The sequence below is a fragment of the Hemicordylus capensis genome, chromosome 2, assembly GCF_027244095.1.
Source record: "Hemicordylus capensis ecotype Gifberg chromosome 2, rHemCap1.1.pri, whole genome shotgun sequence".
NCBI lineage: Eukaryota > Metazoa > Chordata > Lepidosauria > Squamata > Cordylidae > Hemicordylus > Hemicordylus capensis.
The window spans coordinates 302,380,550-302,406,433 of record NC_069658.1 but is presented as its reverse complement, the minus strand read 5'-3'; the positions used below and the strand labels follow the sequence as shown (position 1 = coordinate 302,406,433).

The window sequence follows — 25,884 nt, the reverse complement described above, 5'->3', positions numbered from 1 at the left end:
TCCAGAAGACCTACCTCCTATATTCTACCAAAGAAAAGCACAGGGCTCTGTGGGTGCCAGGAGTCAAAATCGACTTGATGGCATACTGTTCCTTTAGATTGTTATGGGGTATGTATGTGTGTTTTGCAAGGGGTACATAGCTTGAACAGCTGCTGCATGTACTGGCTGCCTAATCTATGATTTCTGTAAGGGACTTCAAATGCTGCAGTATTTCCATGCATTTTCTCATGCAAAGACTCTCTCTGTGTCAGAGAAACATCACCTATTATTTATATTTACTTACTTACTTACTTACTTACTTATTTACTTTATTTATTTATTTATGTGATTTATATACTGCCCTTCTAAAATGGCTCAGGGCGGTTTACAGTTAAAACAAACCACTAAAACAGTAAAGAGTTAAAACAAATTAAAAACAATATAACAACTAACAATTTAAAAACATTTTAAAACAACAATTAAACCATTACAGTAATTAAACCCCAACCCGCCCCAATCAGGTTTTAAATTATAAAATAAACCAGATTATAAAACCCTCAAAATTTAGGATGCTGAGTAAGCTTGGGTGAAGAGATGGGCTTTCAGGTGTTTTTTAAAAATTGCCAGAGATGGGGAGGATCGTATCACAGCAGGGAGCGCATTCCACAATCTCGGGGCAGCAACTGAGAAGGCCCATCTCTATGTAGCCACCAGCGGTAACTGGAGACGGATCTCCTCAGATGACCTCAATGGGCGGTGGGGCTTGTAATGAAGAAGACGCTCTCTTAGATACCCAGGGCCTAAGTTGTTTAGGGCTTTGTAAGTTATAACTAGCACTTTGTATTTCGTCCAGAAACCTATTGGCAGCCAGTGTAACTCCCTCAGTAAAGGAGTAACATGGTCTCTCCGAGATGACCCAGAGACCAACCTGGCTGCCGCCTTCTGAACCAGCTGAAGTTTCTGGACTACATACAAAGGCAGCCCACGTAGAGCGCATTACAGAAGTCCAGACCGGAGGTTACCAACAGATGTACCACAGTTTTGAGGTCATTGATCTCGAGAAACGGGCACAGCTGGCATATCAGCCAGAGCTGATAGAAAGCACTCCTGGCCACTGCCTCAAACTGAGAAACCAGGGGGAGGTGTGGATCCAGAAGTACTCCCAGACTGCAAAGCTTTTCCTTTTGGGGAAGTGTGACCCCATCTAGAATAGGTAGATCAAAATCGTCTCTGGAGTTCTGACCCCACACAATAAGTACCTCCGTCTTATCTGGATTCAGCTTCAGTTTATTCTCCCTCATCCAGCCCATTACTGCTTCCAGGCAGGCATTTACTGAGGATATGCTAGCTCCTGAAGAAGTTGACATGGAGAAGTAGATCTGGGTGTCATCAGTGTACTGGTAGCACCCAGCTCCAAATCCCCTGATGATCTCTCCCAGCGGTTTCATGTAGATGTTAAAAAGCATTGGAAAAAGTATGGAGCCTTGAGGGACGCCATACTTAAGCTCAGATCTCGAAGAGCAACAGTCTCCAATCAACACCATCTGGAATCTGTCCGAGAGGTAGGAGCGGAACCACTGTAAAACAGTGCCTCCCACCCCCAACACTCTCTGACGTTCCAGAAGGATACTATGGTCAATAGTATCGAAAGCCGCCAAGAGATCCAAAGGGACCAACAGAGTCACACCTCCTCTGTCAATTGCCAATTGGAGATCATCCATCAGGCCGACCAAGGCAGTCTCCACCCCGCAGCCCGCCCGAAAACCAGTTTGAAATGGGTCTAGATCAGGCCTGCTCAACTTCGGCCCTCCTGCAGATGTTGGCCTACAGTTCCCATAATCCCTGGCTATTGGCTGCTGTGGCTGAGAATTATGGGAGTTGTAGTCCAAAAACAGATGGGGGGCCCTAAGTTGAGCAGGCCTGGTCTAGATAATCAGTTTCTTCCAAGACTGTCTGGAGCTGAGAGGCCACCACCCTCTCAGATCTTTGATCACAGGTTCTATTTCTATTTTTCTATTTCAATTAGACTATTAAATAGTCTTCGATCACAGGTTCTATTTCTATTTCTATTTTGCACCAAGCTTACTGAAAGTCAGGAATTGTAACTGGTTTTATGTACACAAAGTACAGTCACAGATCCCAGCTCATCCCTACAACAAAAGAGGCTGGTTCACATATGCAGGTACATCACTTGATTGTTCTACACAATTACTGTATATATACAGTGACTGGCAGCTGAATGTGTGAAGCAGTTCAGCTGAAAAGCATTGTGTTTGAATTAATGTGACATAATACCAAGTTTCATCTGTGTTGTTAGAACTGCAGAGGTTCATTCACACATTCAAGTCATCACTTGATGTCGTAGTGATGAACATCTGTGAAGACAATACTGAACTAGACCGACCAATGGTCTGCCTCCGTATATGGCAGCTTCCTATGTTCCTAACATACATGTGTGACTGAGCCCAAAGTCACAATGTATTGACTCAGTCCAGAAACATGCTACCATCATATATGCTTGTTTCATCACCAGCACTACTCTTTTGCTGTTCTTTCAAAAATGCAGGAAAGGGTACTACAGTATCAGACTTCCAAACATTTAAACAATAAAACTCAGAATGCAGGAAATCTTTATTGACTGTTTCCCAAGGAAGACACAAGCAGTGTTCCAGATGTAATTTCCCAGTCACACACAGCAATCACCCTTGTTGCCACTAGTATACTATTTTCTTGCTAACTGCATGCCTCCTTCATTTTCTTTCAGTCTCATTTACTTCATTTTCCTCCAGATCATGGGGAACAAGATCTTTTTGCTTCAAGTTTACATTTCTTCTTCTGTGCCTCAACTGAAAAATCAGCAACATATTTATCAGAACTGTCAATAAAAGCATCCGAACTTTTCATTAGAAAATCAAAATTTTTCTACATATTCTTGTTGGGTAAAATATGGGAGGACATGTTTGGTCTTTACATATACCCTTACATCCCACTGGCATAATAGCTCTTCTATTACATCATTAATTAATTACATCATACATCATTATATTACATCATCTATTACATCATCAAAGCTCTTCTATACATCATTCTGTACACCAGAGGCTTGGTATAGTGTAGTGGTTAGAGTGTTGGATTAGGATCAGGGAGATTCAGGTTCAACTCTCCAGGCAGCCATGAAGCTCACTAGGTAACCTTGGGCTAGTGAGGTGCTTCACACGACACGTGCGAAGTGCCTGACGGGGTTCTGCAGGGAAAACAGGCATAATACGAGTGCATGGAGCACCCTGGAGAGACCTTTGAGCCTGGGAGGCTGGCTGCAGTCTCCCAGTTGGGGGTCTACTCATGTCACCACACGGTGCGGTGACACACAAGCAAAGGGATGAGGTTAATGGAGCACTCGCTCTGTTAACCTCATTTAAGGGGAGGGTGTTCTAGGCGGGCTAGCCACCTTGGGAGCACCAGGCTCACCTGCGAGCTCAGTGGTTCCCACGATTGACAGAAAGTGGGCTAAGCTCCCTTAGCCCGCTTTCCATCAATCGTGGGAATAGCCTCACTGCCTCTCAAAAGGAAGAGCTTTGTATACTACCCTGAGCTCCCTGGAGGAAGGATGGGATATAATGGAGATGCATCTCCTGATGGCATTGACCATTAGCATCAGCAACCTCTAAGGGGCACTAGGGGTAGAGACAGCCAGTAAGGGCACTCCCTCTCTGACCATGCTTTCTCTACTCTGATTCCCCTTTTGTTCGACTGATAGTCTCAGGTTTTATTCCCTCAGAGAGAGAGAGAGAGAGAGAGAGAGAGAGAGAGAGAGAGAGAGAGAGAGAGTTCCATCTTCTCCCTTCCCCACTTCCTGTATGTAGCTAGCAGCAGGGAATGCAGGCCTTAATCTATCTCCCTGATGGATTTCCTAAATAAACTACTTTATTTAGAACTTTACCTCCATGTTTCCAGACAATAATAATGAGCAGTGCCCTCCTTACCTGTGCACTTCTGCTGCAGCTGTGGTAGACAAATCTCCCCTCCAAGCTCTCTTAACAGGATATACATATTTATTTATTATTATTATTATTATTATTTACATTTTATATACCACTCTTCCTCCAAGGAGCCCAGAGCGGTGTACTACATACTTAAGTTTCTCCTCACAACAACCCTGTGAAGTAGGTTAGGCTGAGAGAGAAGTGAATGGCCCAGAGTCACACAGCAAATATTATGGTTGAATGGGGCTTTGAACCTGGGTCTCCCCGGTCCCAGTCCAGCACTCTAACCACTATACCACTACCACTGTACCACGCTGGCTCCTTATTAATAAATAAACCATGCAAATGTCTTTCTCTCTTACCACAAATCATTCAAACTACTGTCATGAACACCTATATGGTGCCACCTCCTCTCTATCTTCTTTATAATCTACCCCTGCCCCCGCATATTTTCCATGAAACCCTTGGCCTAACCTTGTAGCTCCTTAGGACTTGCCTAAGTAAATGTAACTCCAGTTGCTCATGTTTGTTCCTTGTTAACCTTGCCTCTCCATTTCCTCCTTTTACTTGGTTGTTGCTTCCATTGTTGAAATTTAAACTCCTCAGGGCTGGACCTCTCTTTATTAACTTACTCTAAAGAGCCCTGATAGCACTGAAATTGTCATAATTCACACATGGGTGGAAACACTACCTCTAATTTTGCTGATTTCAGCACCATTGCGCTTTGTGCTTTTGCCACCTTCTCTGCTGCTCTAGCTAATATTTCAGATTTTATATCTCTTGCTGCATCCATTGTTGCTGCTGCAGTGGTTTCTGGTGCTTTCAATGTCTTTTCCACTGTTTCTGGCCTGGCTTCAGCTGTTTGTTCTGGTACTTTGCCCTTCCTATTTGCCATTGGATCTCCTGCTCTTTGTGGTACATTTGTTTCTTCTGACATTTCTTGGGCTTTCACCTCAAGGGTTTCACCTCATTGCTGCTTCCACCTTTGCTCCTGACTATGCTGATATGGACCTATGTATATAAAAAGAACACCATTACTTATAAGAACTTGTGATGCTAGATTGGCATCTATCACTGTGAATCTCTGGCAAGATACACAACCACAATCAATTCTGAGAGAATACCTATGAACTAAGATTCCTACCCCTGGCAGGGAGAGAAATATCAACCTGGGACACTGTATTCAGGATGTTTATTAGTAATAGGGCTGGTGTGCAATCTGCTTTATGGTTTAATGCATGAAATATCTTGCATTTGGACTGGAAAGTTGGACTAGACAGTCTTCAGGCTAAGGCCATCTCTCTAAGTCCCATCATTTCAGATTATTATGATTATTTTTTGTTTACACAGTCAGTCAGGTGTTATTCACTGGTTTGTTTTATCCAGGCATCGAGTCCTTCCCAAGTACCTGGGATGGCTGAATTTTATTATCAATATTGTTGCTGTTATTATTATAGATATCATTGCAGAATATAGGCTGTTCCCAGTAAAGTTGCTTTTTGTAATTGGCGGATGGTGATTTCTGTATTATTTTTATTTATTTATTTATTTACAAAGTCAGACAGGTGTTATTGACTGGTTTGTTATATACAGACATCGAGTCCTTCCAAAGGACCTGGGATGGCTGGATTTTATTATCACTGTTGTTGCTGTTATTATTATAGATATCATCGCAGAATATAGGCTGTTCCCAGTAAAGTTGCTTTTTGTAATTGGCTGCTGGTGATTTCTGTGGCCCCTATGGTGTTGAGGTGCTCTTCACAATAAATTCTGCTTTGGAATTGCACCTAGGGCACCAATTACTATTATTTATTTATTTATTTATTTATTTATTTATTCGATCGATCTCAATACTGCCTTTCCAAAAATGGCTCATGGCAGTTTACACAAAGAAACAATAAATAAATAAGATGGATCCCTGTCCACAAAGGGCTCACATTTTAAAAAGAAACATAAGATAGACACCAGCAACAGTCACTGGAGGTACTGTGCTGGGGGTGGATAGGGCCAGTTACTCTCCCCCTGCTCAATATAGAGAATCACCACGTTAAAAGGTGCCTCTTTGCCAAGTTAGCAGGGGTTTCAAAGATCAATTTCCTATAAATCTCTTTGCATCTCAACCCTGGCTATGTTCCTTCCCTCTTCCTTCTACACCTGTCCTCTCTCATAAGAACATGAGAACAGCCCCGCTGGATCAGGTCCAAGGCCCATCTACTCCAGCATCCTGTTTCACACAGTGGCCCACCAGATGCCACTGGAAGCCACAGGCAGGAGTTGTGGGCATGCCCTCTCTCCTGCTGTTACTCCCTGCAACTGGTACTCAGAGGCATCCTGCCTTTGAGGCTGGAGGTGGCCCACAGCCCTCCGACTAGTAGCCGTTGATAGACCTCTCCTCCATGAAGTTATCCAAACCCCTCTTAACACCATTCAGGTTGTTGGCTGTCACCACATCTTGTGGCAGAGAATTCCACAAGTTGATTATGTGTTGTGTGGAAAAGTACTTCTGATGGTTGGTCCTAGGTTTCCGGGCAATCAATTTCATGGGATGACCCCTGGTTCTAGTGTTATGTGAGAAGGAGAAGAATTTCTCTCTCTCCACTTTCTCCACACCATGCATGATTTTATAGACCTCTATCATAGACCTCCTGCCACCCATTCCATTTCCATTCAAGCTTCTATCTCTGCTCTCATGAAATCCAATTCCATATCTATCTTTCCTTACAGGTCTTTGTTTGGTGCCACAATTTGCCACAGTCCACAGTCTTCATTAGGGCAATACTGGAGGTGATGAGGAGAAACTGTCCACATAATGGTGGAAGATGTTTTATGACAGGTGCAGTCACACCAGCTTGCTTCCCAAAATACGGACTGTTCATAGCAAATCCTCAATATGTCTGGACAGACAGACACATTTGAGAGTGTTGAGACTGGCAAATAAAACTCAAGTAAAGTGCTCTTGCTCTGAAATTTCCATGCACATTTAAATCCTGCCAGTAGGGAACTCATGGGTATCCCAAGTCCACAAAGGTTCAAAATGCTACCATGCAAGATGTCTTGTCTTACAAGATAATTCAAAATTATGAAATAGTGATGACATGATCAGTCAATGAAAGGAACAACAGAAGAAAACAAAATTAAAGCAAAGGGAACCACAGTAGTAGGAGGAAGACAACGTTGGTAAGCACCTGGCACTTGCCATATAAATGGGTAGAGCAGAGTATGAAATGGAAGTGTATGAAGTGGAGTATGAAGTGGAGGGGGCGGAGAAGAACAGAGTATGAAATGGAGGGAGGGGAGAAGAACAGAGGAAAGAGAAATAAAGAAGTTGGACAGTTTATCTTCCATGTGTGCAGAATTTTCCATTGAATTCTCTGTCTGATATAGAAACTGAATTTCTGGGAAGGCCAGATTTCATTTTTAAGAGCAAGATTCTATAACACAGCAGCAACATATTCTTACAGCTCATTTTTTTGCATGTCTACTTGGAAGTCAATCCTACTGAGTAGTGCTTTCACACACGGAACTATCCACATTCCTTTTGCTATATAAACAGCTTTGAGAAGTTGAAAAGCAGGATATAAACATTCTAAACAATAATAATGAAAGGGGGAGGGCCAGTCTATTGTATTCCCAAAGCACACGATAGCTACTGCTGGGTGGAAGGATTGTTGGAATTCTGCATGAGACTGCAAATGAAAAAGCAAAAACTAGCTGATGCTATATGGAGAACGTCTGGAAGTGCCTTTAGAATCAAGCGTTTATAATGAATAATTTAATGCAAAAATGCACGTTTGAACATACAGTCATTTATTAGCACAATTTATTTTAAGCACTACAATTCCCAGTGCAGAATTGGTGCTTCTTTGAGGAAGAATTAGAAGATTTTGGCACAAAGTATGAACAACCCAGGACAAAGGAGTGGCTAAGTGGGTCAAAGGGAATGAAGAGTTTTGTTTACAGGACGGGTTACAAAATTCCCATTACCCAAAGACAAAAGTTATATAAGTGAAGGAGAATTGTGCTATTGGTAAGAGTCATCCCTCTATTTCTACTAATACAGACAGCTTACATTTCTGCAATTATAGATATGTTCTTGGCTGCCACTGAAAAACCTTCTTTTAGTCTAAGGAGTGCTAAAATGTGTGAAGGGAGAACTTCATGCCTTCATCCTGTCTCACAATTCAAGCCTGAATCAGTGCACAAAAGAAGAACTTCCACATGCCTGCATTCTGTTGCAAATGTTCCTTGACTCGCTTGCTATTTGCTGCAACGTTTGCCATGATTATCCATTTCATCTGATATATGCAAGGATGTTCCATGTTCAGGTGGGTCGGTTTTCTTTTTTTTAAATTAGTAAACTAATTGTCCTGGACTATTTGTGTACCAAATTTTAGTTTTCTATCTGCTATGGAAATAGCTTAACCATTTTCGATTTTGATACCCCAGTCAGTAAGGTAGGAGAGAGAGAGAGAGAGAGAGAGAGAGTGTGTGTGTGTGTGTGTGTGTAAGAGAGAGAGAGAGAGAGAGAGAGAGAGAATGAATCAGTTGATATGAGTTCTACACACACACCCCTGCAGCAGGACTTAGAGGACAAGTCACTCACTTATGATGTGTAATTGCTACTTAACATTCTACCTGCCCATCTGTTTCATTAAATAGTAACCCTGTAGTTCTGCTGACAAGAACATATTCTCTTCCTTACCTCCTCTCCACCTGCACCCCCAGAGAGTTACCCTGGAGGCTGGTCATGCTCAGTGACCAAGGCACAATGAGCTCCTTTTCATGCTGCAAAACCTGTGTCCTTTTCTGCTGCTCACGTGTAAGTTGGTAAGTAATGCCAACCTGAAGACAATCCTCCCAAGCTGTGGTAATACTTCTCCCTCCCCTGCACTGAGCAAGATGTCTCTCAACAGGGAGAATATGAATGTGTTACAAGAGATTTAGTCTCCTGTGCTACAAGCAGCCCTGGAAACCTCTTGTTTTTCTCTCACCACACATATAGTCAGTTGCACCGGTGGTGACAATTCACTTCAGATCTAGTTAGCCCAGCTGTGAGCATACAGGAAGGAAGAGGGGTATTCAGAGACCTCACACCATGAGGAGGAGAAGGTTATGCACTTGCGGTGAACTCATGGGACTGGGATAATGCTATTGCCTCAGTTTCTACTGTCTTGCATGTTGCCAGGACTGGTTCTGAAGGCCTTCCCATACAATTCAAAAAGTGTGCCCAAATAATATTTTATGTTTAGTGCAATATTCCAGCAAACTACCATTCATCACATTATAATTGGCCCACACAGGGTGGGCCATCACAGTAGCAATGGCTGAATTGTCTGGGGATAGAATTGCATTTTCCCAGATGAAAACTGTAGTGCATCCAGGGCTGGGGAAATGTGATATCCCTCCAACAAAAAGTGGATCTTCAAGGCAAGTCATCTGGATGGTGCACAACAAATTGGAAACAACTGATGGTCTCAAAAAGCTGATAGTGTGGGATGGCCCTGAGATCCTATTTTGATTATCCTGAGGTGTTCATATAATGTAAGGTGTAAGCCTATAGTTCACAGATTTCCATTACTACAATTTGCATGGTTTAAAATGTTTCTCAGAGATCATGGCTGTTGCTGTCTCTGAAATTCATTAACTGACTTAAGTATGACTTTGCTCATGTAAAACATGTGCTTAACCCTCCCACTGAAAGCAGTAGCAATTAAAATTGCTTAATATTGACTGAATCATGCCCAGTGTAATTAAGTTTGGGTCATTAAGCAGGTATTTTCTAGAGAAAAGTCTGGTCATCTACTGGAATATCACTCAATTGCTTCTCTGGACTTCTGTCTGATTACTATCACTTCAAAATAGCCTTAAGATGTTCTCATACTTTTCAGAACTCTTGAAAAGCCAAGGTAATAATTGACAGGGGGAAAGCCATTCAATTCACAAGAGGCTCATAGTAATAAGTGATCTTCTTTATGTGATAACTTTGCTTTATCTTCCAGGAGCAAGCATGCATCTGCATAGGAACTTATTCTACTCCCAGTTCTGTGTTTTAGTGTCAAACTAAAAATATGTGCAAACCAGGAAAGCCAGCATGATATATCAAATAGACCATTGGACTATTCTTGGACAGGGGAGGTGCAAATTCAAATACCTGCCCAGCCATGAAGTTCACGGAATGACTTCATGTTGAGAGCTGGTGTAACATAGTGAGGCTGTTCACACAAGCAGCCAAGCCCAAGCTTAGTCAGCCAAGCCTAGGCTTGATTGTCCATGAGAACTGCCAGGATCCGGGCGAATCCCAGCAGTGGCACAGCACCAAACCCAATGACAAAGCCTGGCTCTTCGCTGAGGTTAAGGGCGCAAATGTGCTGTTGACCTGGCTGCGGGGATCATGTATCAGTACAGGCTACTTGCTGTTTGTGCTGACACAGAGACGGGGGCCTAGAGCACCCATCCCCTGGAGGAATCCCCCAATGCACTGCACTTGGCACACAATGCACTGTGGGATACCCGGAGGCTGGGATAACGAGTCCTGGACTCAGAGCAAACTGCCCTGCTCCACACTGCATGAAGCACCGTGGATCGTGTGGGAGCATGCTCAATGTTCCCACCAAGCACAGGATGATCATCTGGGGGTAAGGCAAGGTTTGCAAAGCCTTCCTCCCCACCGGCCCGCCCACCTATTACGTCGTGTGAATGGTCCCAAGGTTTGTGAAGCCTTCTCCCACCTGCCTGCCCGTCCGGTAGGTCATGTGAATGGCTCCAGTGGCTAGGAGATATCTCGGCATCCAGACTTCCCTAGTTTAGATCTTTCATCTGCCATGAACTGACTAGGTGGCCTTAGGCAAGTAAGTAACTTCTCAGCCTCAGCTGCAATATGGGGATAATAATATTTACTTCTCTTACAGGGTTGTTGTACAGGGTTGTAGTAAAATGTTGCATGGGCAATAAATGCATGCTTACCTTCAGAGCAGGCACATACAGCTGCTCATATATGAACTTACAAAGCTGCCTTACACTGTGGCAAGCTGTTGACCATCTAGCCTAGTACTGTTTACTGTGACTGGACGTGGTTCTGCAATGTCTTTCTCAGCAGATGCCTTCCCCAGCCCTAAGGCCCTTTAAATGAACCTCAAGCTTTTTGCATGCAACACATGTGTTCTAGCTCTGAGCTATGGGATTTCCCCCACATAGTCAACTGGATATTCAATTGAATTGTTAGCCGCCAATGTAATTACTACCATTGAATGGCTGTAAAGCTAGTTAGGAAGCAAACCTTTCCCAGTCACATCCGCATTAATGCAGTGCTAGGGAAGGCTCTACAATATCTATAATCAATTACTGTGCACAGGAAGAGGTGGGGGGGACATCAGAATAGCTGTTGCTCCAGTGGAATTACTACTCCAGGCTAAAACCATAATCATCATCTACTGCCCTTGACCAGGATTAAAATGATGTGACATCTTTTGTCACTCACTGCACTGCTGGCTGCCCACGGTACCAGTGCCAAATTCAGCCATCAGGGAAGATTTAATCCATGACAATTCATTGGACACAGTGCAGGCAAATGATCAGAGAACAGCAAATGAAATACACAACAAGTCTAACAAACAAACAAATGGGGCAAATCTCTGAAACTATGTTCTTTCCCCTCCTTTTAACTACATGGTATTAGGTCATCCATTGCTTTGCCATGTGCTTTTCTTCTGAAAAGGAATTCACTCAAACAAGAGAGGACATAGATAATCTGTTATAAATTCATTAAAATGCTGGCTTCAATTTGCCAAAAAGAAAACATCCACATTTAATGCCATGTATAGAGAGTTGGGCTTGGACCTATGAGTCCAAGTCATTGAAACTCTACTTCTGTGACTGCTTCATTGTATGGCCGTGGGCAAGTCACATGCTTTGAGCCTCAATTCTCCATCTGTGAAATAGGACAACAGTGATTTACTGTTACACGATTGTTTTGAATGATGTATAAGACCAGGCTTCTATAGCACTGTGCCATTTAAAGTGCTACAGAAATGAAAATATTAATAAATCCAGTGGTTCAGAAAATCCTTATGTCAAGCTAAAAATCCCACCTTCTCCCCCTCCAAATAGTGAACAGTAGCACAAAGAATCAAATTGTAGATAATCTTCAGGGTAATTACTGGGCTGTGAGCTTTCTTGTCAGAATACCAGTGGAGGGAAAAGCTTTCTGAATCAGGTCCTTATCATTTAAACCATATTACAATTCAACATGAAAAACGATGCACTACAGATTGCATTGCATAAAGCATCTTGAGATGCAACAGAAGTACTCAATTTTCAATAAAGATATTAAACCTAAGGAGAAAAGAGGGGGGGAATAATTACATCATTTTTTGCTTTGAGTTTTAATGTTAAAAGTGTCAATTTATAAAACTAGGTGAACATCCACAATTCATAAGCAGACTGCAGCTAATTAGATCCCTTTTGATCCTTTATTTTGCCTGGGAGCTTATTTAACAACTTTTCACAAAGCCCAAGGTTTTGACGCACACAAACGGACTGGAGGAGAGAAGGAGAACTCAGCAAGGAGTAAAATTTTGCCGCTCTCCTCAGGTAGGTGCTCATACTTTCCACAAGCACATAACATAATTACTGATGATGGTTTCCAGTCATGAAATGCTATCTCTTACTTGAGATCCTTGGACAGGAGGTACTATAGAATTGCAAAGCACTCTAATTATGTGGGGTATGAATGATCTTCCTTTCCTTCCTCTGAATGATGTATTTTATAAAAAGAATTTTTAAAAAACCAACCCAAAATATCTTTAAAAGAGCATCATATAGGATGCTGCTTTGCAACATGCTAGTAAAATCATAGTTGAATGGGACAGCTCATGGAAGCACATTTAAGGGGTCAGACAGGCCCATATGGACTTGCCCATTCCCTGAGACAATTGAGAAAGGCCCTGCTGCATATCCTGCCAATTTCTGAAACACTGTGGTGGAAACACAAGACAGGGCCAGGAGTGTAGCTACAATGGAACCCAGGGTCACAAATGTCCCTGGATTCTCTTGAGGGAGAGGGGCCCATTGGATTGGTGACAGGTTTGCTTTCTGAAGAAGAAGGTGGGGGGCTGTGGCCCATCTTCACTCATGGTCCCAGGGCCTCTCCAACCTTAGTACTATGTCCCTGGTCTTTTCCATTCCTTTGGGAGATCCAATTAGCCCCCTCTCTGCTGACATTCTGGTCTATGTTGAAACCCTTTTTATTCTGGCAGCCCTGACCAGCCCAGTGTCTGAATTTGTACTCCTGAATCCCTAATGAGGGATTCTGATTGTTCTTTTTTCCTTTGGATGCCCACCCCCCAACGCTTGCTGTGTTTGTTTTATAGTATTTCGATATGTTTAGTGGTGGTTCTTTTTATGGTCATGTAGAGACCATTGCAGTCTATTGTGAGCCTCCTTGAGAGTCTCCATATTGAGTGGTACAAAAATCCTTTTTAATAAAGAAAAGACATAAATGAAATGATAACTAAATATAACACAGATCTTAAATGACGGGCAGAGGAGTTTTCATTACCCCATTTCCATTCTCTACAGGCCTATTGTCCATGAACAATGTCATTCCTTTTAGTCTGAATTACTCCCACAACTGAAACCACATTTCAGGGCATGGCAAAGCCCACATTCGGAAGCACACACAAAACCCAGTGCACAAGCAGTGCGCCTTCACCTTCGTTGTTTTGGTACAGATTCTGCAATTCCAGATTTGCACTAAAACTACAAGTCCGGAGCAAATCTGATTTGATCTCTTCTGGATGTTAACTCTGCTGCTGCCATAGAGGAGTAGTAGTTGTTTTAATTGGGCTTATTATTGCATTGCATTGCATTAGTTGTTTTATTTCATGTTTAGCACTTTGAGGGTCCCATTTTGGGATGGAAAGGCAAGTTATACTCTTTCTAAAATAAGCAAACAATAAATCCAGGAGTATAATAAATCATACAGCAAATCATTTACCTGTATTCCATAGCATTTCCTCTGTCTGAAATTATGATCTAGTGGGTCCTGGTCCCAAATTTACGTCCCAGCAGTGGCGTAACTAGGGAAAACGGCGCCCAGGGCAAGCACTGAAATTGTCCCCCCCCCCCCGCCGCACCCCCCCAACATACATCTGACTGACACACATGTTTCAGAAAACTTTTATTTTAAAAATGTAAAAAGTTACAAAAATTACCAATATCATACATGTGGTCAAGCTCCTATCTACCACTTCAGATTTATTTTTAAAAACTATCCAAATTGTGGGGCTATCATTAATTTGTTTGGATAGCTCAGGTTAAAATGCTGGAAAACGACAAATTTCAGTATGCTGGGGCTCATGAAATCCCCAAATATTATGCGGAGTTGTACTTGGAAAAACTAAAAGAAGTGCCTGTCTAATTCTCTGCTATGCATTGTAGCATCACGATTACATAAGTTTTAAAAATAAATGGAGAATTTGACTTTTGCCAGATACTCTGAAAATAATTAAATGATATGCAGAGTAAACTGTGTCACTGTTTGGAATATATTCTAGTATTTCAGAAAGACAGTAAAAATGAGAGAAAGAGCAAGAAACTCCCAGTGGGCCTTAATACTAAGGATTTCACATTGATTCAAAGACAAACTGACCATTAATAGTCATATTATTAAGACATCACATTTAACTCACTTATCACAAGAAGCAAAGTAAGAGCAAATGGATACAATCTTAGCTCATAAACTTCAGCTCAGTATTCACAAGCCCTTATTCTCTGTACATAGTGCCAATCTGAATATGTGTACAGTGACATATTATATTATTTTTTTTTAAAAAATTACCTGTAGCCCCTTCGGGGGACATCTTAAAGGCTGTGGGGGGTCTGCAAAGTTCCCCCCTCCTCCCACTGGTCTCTAGGGCCTCACAGGCACAATTTGAGCATGTGCGGTGGTCATTTTTAAAAATATTTTTTTAAAAAAATGGCCGCTGAAAACAAAATGGCCACTGTGCATGCTCAAATGGCCTCTGCAAGGCGTGGCATGCCCTAGGGCCTCACAGAGGCCATTTGAGCATGCCCAGTGGCCATTTTGTTTTTGGTGGCCATTTTAAAAAAATTATTTAATTTTAAGAAATTGCGCCCCCCCCTTCAAGTGGCGCCCGGGGCACGTGCCCCCCCTGCCCCCTATAGATACGCCCCTGCGTCCCAGTACCCTCTATGGATCTTTTGACTTGTGCATCTACCTTAGAATCAGACCACTCATTCATCTAGCTCAGTATTTTCTACTCTGACTGCTTGTGGCCTTTCAGGGTCTTAGGCAGGGATCTTTCCCACCACCTGCTGCCTATTCCTTTTGACCAAAGATCCTAGGGACTGAATGGGGAACTTCCTGCATACAAAGCATCATTATATTACTACACTAAGGCCACTAGTGGCCTTAGTGTAGTAATGTAATGATGCTTTGCATGCAGGAAGTTCCCCATTCTTTCTTACCTTTATCCAAATGCTGCTCTGCCCAGTTATTTTTATTGCACAGTCTTCTTCTTCCTCTTCTCACATGTGCTGTTAAACCATTTCTCACTAGAAACGAAGAAAAAGCAAGTCAGCAGAAAAAGACAAAATAACAGTAGGAGGGTCAAAGAAAATTTCCGCCTCTCCCCATGCTCTAGATCATAATATTAATTATTTAGAACAAACCATTTGTCCTTCGCCCGATAACAAACGTAATGTATTAACAAAATCAATACTCTGTATCTGTGGTGTACTGCTTTGTGTTTTATAGCATAACTCAGGCACCCTTGGGATAGCACGATACAAGTGATACTAACCTTGTATCCTTGCATTTGGATTCTCTTTCCTGGCACTACGGGGGGAAATCATAACACAATTTTCACTCTCAAAGAGAGACAGAAATAAAGGTCCAGGGCCATGTTCAATTCAGCATTTTTCTCCTCCATAGAGAAGTACCCCTGAAAAAGCTTGAAAAATCCACAGAAATTGTGCCTCCCGGTGGAAGCAAATGGACCCCCAAACTCCAGCCACAAAAGGTTGCTTTTATCTCAGCACTCTGAAGAAACTTGGGTCATCTCTGACTGAAACTGATATCTCACCCATAGAATAACCTTTGTCAAATACAGGATTAGGCAACCGTAAATTCTGAAGAGTTTGTCTATGTGAGTGTGTGGTGGGGTGTTATTAGGCTAATCTTCTCTATGGTCATGTCAGCACTGCAGGTCACCTACTTCTATCTGCTGTGGCATGTTAATTTGCATCGTCTGTTCCTTTCCATGGTTTTTGCTTCCATATCTTTGGGTGAAGATATATAGTCAACGTTAATGTGAAAACATCAACACAAAGTGAAAATTTCTTGTAATGTTTCCAGCTAAAGTACTAGGTGTGGTGAAAATATCTGATCACAGACAATTCAAAATAAAATGTGTTGCTATGTGATTATATGACTGATCCCCTGTGTCTCAAGTGTCACCCCTTTGGGCATGTTAGGAGCTAAATGACATATGATATTAAACACATCTTTTGGCCTTTACTTGTTTGTTTTTATCATGAAAAATCATCAGTGGGGGTCTCTGATTCAGATAAAACTGTGGTGGTGATGGAGGGGGACTTAAACTTTTATCTCCACTATGATATCTGTCTGGATCACCACCACCACCTCTTGTGGGTGCTATTGTCTCAGGAGGAAAGCTCTCATGGGTGCCAGTGGGAGCTTCCCTCCCAGGGTGAGCACAGGGGGTCTTGAGTGAAATCAGGAATTGGAATTCCCTCCACACTTGCTATGGTCTCAGTCCTGACTGAGATCTCTATGGCTGATTTTTAACAACAACAACAACAATCAAGCATGCAAGGGCCAAATGACATATTTTACATAACATTTACACATCACATAATTATTACAGGATAATATCACATAACCATGATGTTTTCCCATCAAAACCGATTGTACTGTATAACCTGTTGTCAGCTTCTCTGGTCTTATTCGAGGACAGGCCAAGGGCTATATGGTTGCAGTTTATGTAATAGATCCTTCCTCCCTAAAAAAAAAAACCCCAAGCTGCTGCTTGTGAGAACTGTGCGTGTGAGTGCTTGAGGTGTGAATGACTTGAACGGCTTTTAAAACTCAGTTTTCAATTAGCCAGCTTGGACTATTCCTCTCCTGAACTGGCCCACATTATTAAGAAGGGGAACTCGCCAGGAGCCTGCCTGTCCCAGATGTCCAGAGGATGAACCACCACCTCATTCAATAAAGGGACATTCAATAAAGAAAGTCCAGGCGGACATCAAGACTTCCAGGAAAAATGTCAGGATGTCACATGCTCTTGGTGCACCTCCCAGAGGCGTATCTAGGGAAAATAGCGCCTAGGGCAAGCACTGAAATTGCGCCCCCTGTCCAAATATCTGACACCCATCTTTCAGATAACTTTACCATAATATCAGCTCGAAAATACAAGTCAAGCTCGTTAATCTTTTAAAATTTCAAAAACTATTTAGCAGGGGATGTAGCCAGACCCAAAAATGCTGGAAAACTACAAATTTCAGTATGCTGGGGCTCATGAAATACCCAAATACTATGTGGAGGTGTACTTGGAAAATTAAACAGAAGTGCCTGTCTAATTCTCTACTATGCATTGTAGCATCACTATTACATAAATTTTAAAAGTAAATGGAGAATTTGACTTTTGCCAGATACTCTGAAAATAATTAAAGGATATGCAGAGTAAACAGTGTCACTGCTTGGAATATATTCTAGTATTTCAGAAAGACAGTTAAAATGAGAGCAAGAGAGCAAGAAACTCCCAGTGGGCCTTAATACTAAGGATTTCACACTGATTCAAAGACAAACTCACCATTAATAGCCATATTATTAAGACATCACATTTAACTCACTTATCACAAGTTGTTGTTGTTGTTTGCCTTCTTTTTCCTGTATTTATGCTGGCCTTGGGCCGAAATAAACCAATACATACATACACACTTATCACAAGAAGCAAAGTAAGAACAAATCAATACAATCCTAGATCATAAGCTTCAGCTCAGTATTCACAAGCCATGATTCTCTGTACATAGTGCTAAACTGAATATGTGTACAGTGACATATTAAATTTTAAAAATATTTTTTACCTTTAGCCCCTTTGGGGCGCTCCTATAGGCCATGGGTGGGGGGGAGTCAGCAAAGGTTACCCCTTTCTCTGCAGGCCTCTAGGGCCTCACAGGGACCATTTGAGCATGTGCAGTGGCCATTTTTTAAAATAATTGTGTTTTTTTTTTAAATGACCACTGAAAACAAAATGGCCACTGCACATGCTCAAATGGCCTCTGCAAGGCCTGAAATGGTCTAGGGCCTCACAGAGGCCATTTGAGCATGTGCGGTGGCCATTTTGTTTTTGGTGGCCTTTTTTTAAAAAAAAATTTTTTTTTAAATTGCGCCCCCCTTCAAGTGGCGCCCGGGTCACGTGCCCTGCCTGCCCTACCCCTAGATATGCCCCTGGCACCTCCCCCCCCACTTTTAATGGAATGGGCTGCGTTGGGAGGGGGAAGGTGTCTCTTGTTCTGGCCCTTTGTTCTCTACTTTGGGAATCTGGGAAGGCGCAGTTCTACAGATAAGCAATAAATTAATAAATAAATGGAAAGCATTCATTGCATGTTCTATGTTACATCTATCTGTTATTTATACGAAATGTTCTACCCGGCCTTCCCAAATCTATAATGGAAGTGCTCAAAATGATCTACACAACATCCTATTTATGTGCAAAGTAAAGTAAAATAAATTTGTGCCATCAAGTTGGTGTTGACTCCTGGCGACCACAGAGCCATGTGGTTTTCTTTGGGAGAATACAGGAGGAGTTTCCCATTGCCATCTCCCATGCAGTATGAGACGATGCCTTTCAGCATCTTCCTATATCGCTGCTGCCTAATATAGGTGCTTCCCATAGTCTGGAAACATACCAGCAGAGATTCAAACCATCAACCTCTTGCTCCCTAGGCAAGTGACTTCCCCGCTGCGCCATTAGGAGGATACATGAGCACACTATCCATACCCATATTTGTAGTGGGGAAATGTGTCCCTATTCAAACCATTACAATGTTCAGTATAATTCCATGGCACGTTTGCAGGGCCAGCATATTAGATAGAGGGAATTTATGCAGATCCATGTTTCAGCACAGTACCTGCTTCAGGACCATATGTTTTGGCACAGCAGACATTAATAGCATTCAGCACCATTTTTGTCTTGTTCCGAAATTTTCTGTAAGATAGGCAACTTTCAAAGGCTACCATTAAGTCTAACATTTCCTACAGAGGGAAATAGTATAGCATAGAAAGTTGCCTCATACTAAGTCAGACGATTGGTCAATGTATTGTCTACATGCATTAGACCCATTTCAGGCAGGGGTCTTTCTTACCCTAACTGGAGATGTCAGGGATTGGACCCAGGACTTTCTACATGCAAAGCAGGTGTCCTTCAGCTGAACTATAATAACTCCATCCCTAAATATGAGGGTAGACTCTGCTTTGTGCAGTGAGGAAAAGGTCATCATATCCTCAGCTCCTGGAGTTTTTAAAAGATGCACAGGAGCCATGTTTATAGGCTGCCTTTGAACTGTTGAACCCATACGAAATTACATAACAGTAGAATTCCCAGTTTGGTCAAGACCATACTCATAACTTATTTAACATAATGATTAACCCACCCTGCACCCAGAGTTTTCAAAATGTTTTTAGTACAAACACATGTCAGAGATGCATTTTATGCATCTCAAATCAGCCCTGACTTAAGGTAAAAACATAGAAAGAAAATAACCAATGTTGCCAGGGAAATCTCTGGTTGAGAACAGACCCGCCTCCTTCCTCCTGCTTATCCTAGTGCAGTCTACATTCTAGTTAAAGCAGGAAGTGAAAACATCAGTGACTCATAAACTTCCACATGAATAATAATCCAAAAATGTCATAAAATAATAATGGCAACCACAACTACCTACTTTCTGGCTTTTGAATCTGAATGGCTATTGAGAAATGGAAAGAAGGTAGAAAGAGGACTGCATAAATTAAAATATGGAAGCAGTGCAGGAAAAAGGGAATGATGCATAAAATATACCTAACATGGATTTGCAGCACAGAGATTGGGACGTAGAATTCTGAAGCAATTTGCATGTCCCAGGCAAATCTCCGAATAAACATTGTGCCATTTGAAGAACTCACCAGGGACACATAGGCACTCTGGCATACTGCCACTCAACAAAATTAGATGGAACAATTAACAGTGCTTTCCTTGATTGTACAGCTCTTGACACCCAAATATCTGAAAGCATTTAAGTATGAAATCCACCTCATTGCCCCTCTTGGGGCAAGCCAGGCTTATTCTGTTAATGGTTTTGATTTTTGATGGGAAGAGGATCACTTGAGTACCACAATCAGAGCTGAAATACAGATTGGATGGATTTGGGTCACAAAGAACTTACAAGTTTCTCCCTGCAAACCTCAGTAAAATAGATTGCTTTCAGATTCACATTCCTGCTACACATACTAACTTAGTCATTTCTACATCCCATTGAAATGAACAGGACTTAAGTTATTTCTGATGTGTCCCATTGATTTCGGTGGTGCTTAGCCATGATTAACTAGTCAAGATGTTGAGAAGGATTTGACAAGTCAGAATCTCCCATAACTACAGAGTGAGAGAGTAGGACCGTTCTCACCAACCTAAACAGGGTAGGAGGGAGGCCCAACCGGAGTGGAAGAGCCATGCGATACCAGTAGTCAGATATTGGCAAAGATCAAAGTAGCAGAGTGATCTTATGGGAGCTGGGTAGGACAGCTTTTCATCCACCCTCAGTAAAATACTGGTTTTGCTGCACTCGTCCTACACAGCTCCTGACTCCCACACAATCACACTCCCCTCCTCCTACCTTGATCCTTGCAAACACATAATTGTCAATCACAAGCACACATGGCTCTCCTACCCTGGCTCCTACTCTGATTGTGATCCTGAGAAGGAGCTCAGTGTGTGTGTCTTCCTCGGGCCACTATCTCACTGGGTAAAAGCCATCCACCTCAGCCCAGCTCCACCCTCCTATTGGTATATGGGGATTATTAAAATGATACTTGCATCCCTTATAGGATTGTTGCAAGGATTACCAAGATTATAGGGCAGTTCACATGATCATAGTTAGGGTGGGAGAAGCCTCCTACCCTAATTTGGAAGTTCTGCATGCTCCTGTTTGCCAATCGTCTGTCAGTTGAAACCAAGGCTGGAAGCACTATCCATGATCGTGTGCTCAGCAGCAGCTGGGTTGGAGGGATTTCCCTCATGCCTCATTCAGCAGCAGCTAGGGACAGCCACTAGGTAGGAGGGAGTCCTCCAACCCAGCTGCTGCTTATCATACGGTCATGAATGACACCTTCAACCTTGGTTATAACTGATAGACAATTGGCAAGAGAGCACACACAGCTCCCAAATTAGAGTAGGCGGCTTCCCCACCTGCCATTTACAATCGTGTGAACTGACCTTTTATATGAGAAGCACTTAGGTCAGGCCTGTTCAACTTTGGCCGCCCCAGCTGGTTTTGGACTACAACTCCCATAATCCACAGCCACAGTGGCCAATAGCCAAGGATTATGGGACTTGTAAACCAACATCTTCAGGAAGGCTGAAGTTGAGCAGGCCTGAATTAGGAAAAGGGGTAAGCAAGATGGTAGTATCATTAGCAACAATATGAAAAGGTTTTAAGCAGAAGGGATTTTTACCCTTTCTGCTTCTTAAGAATTCCTTCCATTGTTCTGAAACCACACTGCATAGCAGATTTCTGTAATGTAAATTCACCAGACTTGGGAAACACACTTCCTGCTCTCCTTCCATCCCAAATTAAGTCTAAACACCCATGTCAAGAGCAATCAGCAGCAACCCACTAGGAAAGGTGTGCATTGTTTTTGCAAGTGAGTCTGCATGACAGATGCCTTTGTCTGGGGGAACAGATGAAAAAAGGGAACCACCAAGTCATCACACAACCAAGCGCAGGCTTGGGCTACAGCTGTCACATCCCTCGTGCTCCACTAATGTGGTCTCCTAACTGTTGCTGTAAATATAGTAATTATAAGTTACACATATGGCAAACCACAGGTACTGTTTAATTTTAGAATTCAAAACGTGTGAAAAAGTGTGCGATTCCTCCACAATTCAGAACCAATGCAACTAGCTCCAGAGCCAGCAGTCATAGCCACTGTGGTTTGCCTCTGTGTGGAGGCAGAGTGTGTCTGAGGCACAACCTTATGCTGTCCTCAGTACTGAAGGCTCACTTCAATGCCAGTGCTGCATAGCAGTTAGAGTGTTGGACTAAGCCCAGGGTGACCCAGGTTCAAATCCTCACACAGCCTCAGTGACTGGGCCAGTCATTCTCTCTTAACCTATCCTACCTGAAAGGGTTGTTATGAGAAGAGAATCAAGGGGCGGGGGGGGGGGGACTCGGTTCAGCTGCATTTTACTGCTTTCTAATGCTGCTGCTTTGACTTGAGTTCTGCTTCTGGTTTCAAACTAAGGATGTGCAGCCAGGGGCCGGGTGGGAGTCGCTTCCTTTAAAAAGCAGGTAAGCAGGACCTTCCCTGCTCCTCCGTTGCCACACTGCTTTTCCGGACACAGTGCTTGCTGTTCAAAAGGCTGCACGTAGCTGCAGTGCTGCTCCCAGCAGCCTGTGCGTGGCATTGGGACACACATGGTGGGAGCAGCACTGCAGCTACGTGTGGCCTTTTGAAGAGCAAGTGCCATGCCCGGAAAAGCAGTGGGGCAGCAGAGGAGCAGGGAAGGTCCTGCTTACCTGCTTTTTAAAGGCACTGACCCCTGCCCTTCTGAACCACTTCAGTGCTTCCCTAAGGAGGTGTCAAACTGGTTCGGGCACATTCCTATTTCAAACGAAGTTGTTTTATGATTGTATTTTTGTATTTTATTTTTGTACACTGCCCTTTTATTATGATGAAGGGTGGCATATCAATTTGGTAAATAAAAAGGAAATAAAATAAATAATAAAGATGGGAAGGGAGGACTGTATGTCTATCCAAAGTGCCTAAGGGCTAATTCACACTTTTCTGCAGCATGTTTGACACTCTCTCTCTCTCTCTCTCTCTCTCTCTCTCTCTCTCTCTCTCTCTCTCTCACACACACACACACACACACACACACACTGCACCTTTGAAAACATATACAGTGATGGGGTTAGTAGAAGCCCTGATTGGCTGTGGCTGTCTGGTACATATGCACTGCTTGTCTTCAGATACCCATTTCTGCTTTACAGTACTTTGTAGAAGAGGCTATACTGTTCTGGGTATTCCCTTATGTAGGCCTGCCAGTTTACAGCTGATCTCACTCCCTCTCACTTTGATATCTGATCTGTCTTTGTTCAGTTCAGTGCCAAGTCATTTTCTTTGCAGTCTCCTGTACAATTTAGTATTTTTTCTGTTATAAGCATTTGTATCTCACCCTGCCACTTTACATAAAAATAGTCAAGGCGGCTAACAACAAGGCATAAAAATACAATAAGATGCAATAAATCCAATCAGTAACTAAGGCATCGTTAAGTAAAAGCAGCAGATGAAACATCATTTCAGCACTATTGAAATAGGCAGTAAAAACAACCTTTCAGCAGTACTAGTGAAAGCAGTCAGACAGCAGGGATGTTAAAAGTCTGACAAAACGGAAAGTGTTTGACCTGGCATAGAGAGAGGCTCTCCTCCAGATCCCACCAGCAGATCTTAACCCCCAAGCAGGTTCATCTGGAAGGAGACCTTTAGATAGCCTCTACCAAAACACTTAGGGCTTTAAAGGACAATACCGGTGCTTTAAAGGTTGCCCAGAAATGGATGGGGAGACTGTGAGCTCTGCAAAGGTGCAGTGGCCACTGCTTTCCATGCCGTGCTGTGCCAGGGAACCAAAGTCAAGCAGGTCCTAGGATCCCAGAAGCACCACTTTCAGAAAAGAGAAGGTGGGGCTAGAAGAAGTGGTCCCACATTCCTTTATAGGCTATGGCCCTGAGAGTTACCATGGCTGGAAAGTCCCACAGAAGAACTACAACAGGAGATTCCATGCTCTCTGTGAGGTACCTTGTGATGGGATTATGCCCAGAGCACAGATTGGAGGGTGCCCCTCTCAAAATGGAAATTGGAGGAAGAAAAGGTCAGTCGTGAAGGAACAGTCAATCCCACCCCCTTTCCCCTCAAGGGATCTTCCATAATGAACCTGGTGGCTTGGTGAGGTTGTAACTCAATCAGTAATGACCTTGAAGGAACCCAGTGTATCTGTGTGGTTCTTGGGGATGATGTCTAGCCAAGGTCCATATAACATCAAGCTGCCCCGGGGCCCTGGATCCCCTAATAGAGCCAATGCAGTTATTACAGCAAGGGAGACACATAGTCCCAGTATCTGCTCCTCTCAGCAACATGGGTACAACATTCTAGTACTCTAACTTGGCTGGATGTGACTGGCTGGAGTTTCAAAGGAAAGCCCATGGAGAGTGCATTACAGTAATCCAGGTACTAGGAAGTAACTAAGTCATGTCTCACCATGAGATCTGTAGAGCACAGTTGCACTGCTGGTGCAGCAGACCCTAAGCTAGATGTGATGTGTTTGCACCACATACACTTGCATGGTGCACATATGAACGAGGTTTTTGAGCCTCCTGTTGAAAGCCACACATTCTGCCTAGTCACCTCCAAGGCCAAAAGCTCTTGCTTCAGGGATCCTTGTAACTCATCTCCTGAGAGGCAGCACCAAGCTGGATCAGGAGAGCTGCTGCTGCCCCCTCCCTCCCCTTGTTATATTTTTGCACTTCCATGGAGGTAATAAAAAGGGAGGGAGGAAAGCAAACAAGCCATGGAGGGATTTGCTGTTTCTCTAGTCAAACATGGTAAGAGCGGTTCAAAAGAGGCTAATTGAATTCCAAAATCCCTGAGCAAATTCATTAATAATGATTTTGAAATAAGCAGTTAACCAAGGAAGCTTTCAAGGTGGGGAATGATTGATATGGGGGAAAGAGAGTGTGGAGAGATAGAGAGAGAAGTGGGGAGCCAGGGAGGGAGAGGGCTCCAGAATATGTGAGAAGAGACACATAGGCACAGCCTTTGAGTATGCCTATGCACCATGCCTGTGCAAGGGTGTATAAAGGGTGGCACACACACACACACACACACACACACACACACACACACTCCCAAATCTGACAGCCTAGAAGTGACTATATAAATGAAACTTACAGTATACAGCAGATGCTGAAACCTCCATTCTTCCCTATGGAGAAAAACCTTAAAGATGCATAAACTTCAAAAATCACTTAAAAATCAACCCTTTGCCCAATTCCTTTGAAATAATTCTGGTAGCTTCCTTGACCCCCTTGGGCACTACCACCCACCACACTTTGCTCTAGGCCACCCCTCCCCCCCACAGACATGAAACTATACATTTTCTGGAATCCTCATTATTCCCTATGGGGAATTCAAAAATAATTTTAAAATTCACCAATAATTGGAGGAGTATCCGATTGACTTGGGGTTTGGTGCCTACCACTCACCCCACTTTTGTGCCCCTAGGTGCTCCACGAGAGGGGATAATGGGCTGGCTCAAGTCCCATTATACCCGATGAGAAAAATAATTAAAAATAGTTCAAAAATTCAATAAAAAATCGTAGGAGTGTCCGATTGCTTCGGGGTTTGGGTGATATTTCACACCCATGAGTGCTCCACAATAGGGTATAATGGACTGGTTTGAGTCCCATTATATCCTATGAGAAAAAATAAAATAAAATTTCAAAAATTCTTAAAAACCATACAAGTGTCCAATTGCTTTGGGGGTTGGGTGGTAGGCACCCATGGGTGCCAACTACCACCCCACCCACTTTGCGAGGTTCAAACCAGTTCAGACTGGTTCAAATCGAC

At 42.9% G+C, this 25,884-nt stretch overlaps 1 long non-coding RNA gene across 1 annotated transcript in view; it reads right to left on the bottom strand.

Moving 5' to 3' along the window:
* Positions 1 to 2,592: 2,592 nt before the first annotated feature.
* LOC128343523 (uncharacterized) overlaps positions 2,593 to 25,884 on the bottom strand; it is a 38,881-nt gene continuing 15,589 nt past the window's right edge. Inside the window, exons 2-4 of the long non-coding RNA XR_008315578.1 lie at positions 15,450 to 15,536; positions 4,654 to 4,973; positions 2,593 to 2,825 (exon numbers count right to left, since the gene is read on the bottom strand). This is a non-coding gene — a long non-coding RNA (uncharacterized LOC128343523). The remainder of the gene's footprint in view (positions 2,826 to 4,653; positions 4,974 to 15,449; positions 15,537 to 25,884) is intronic.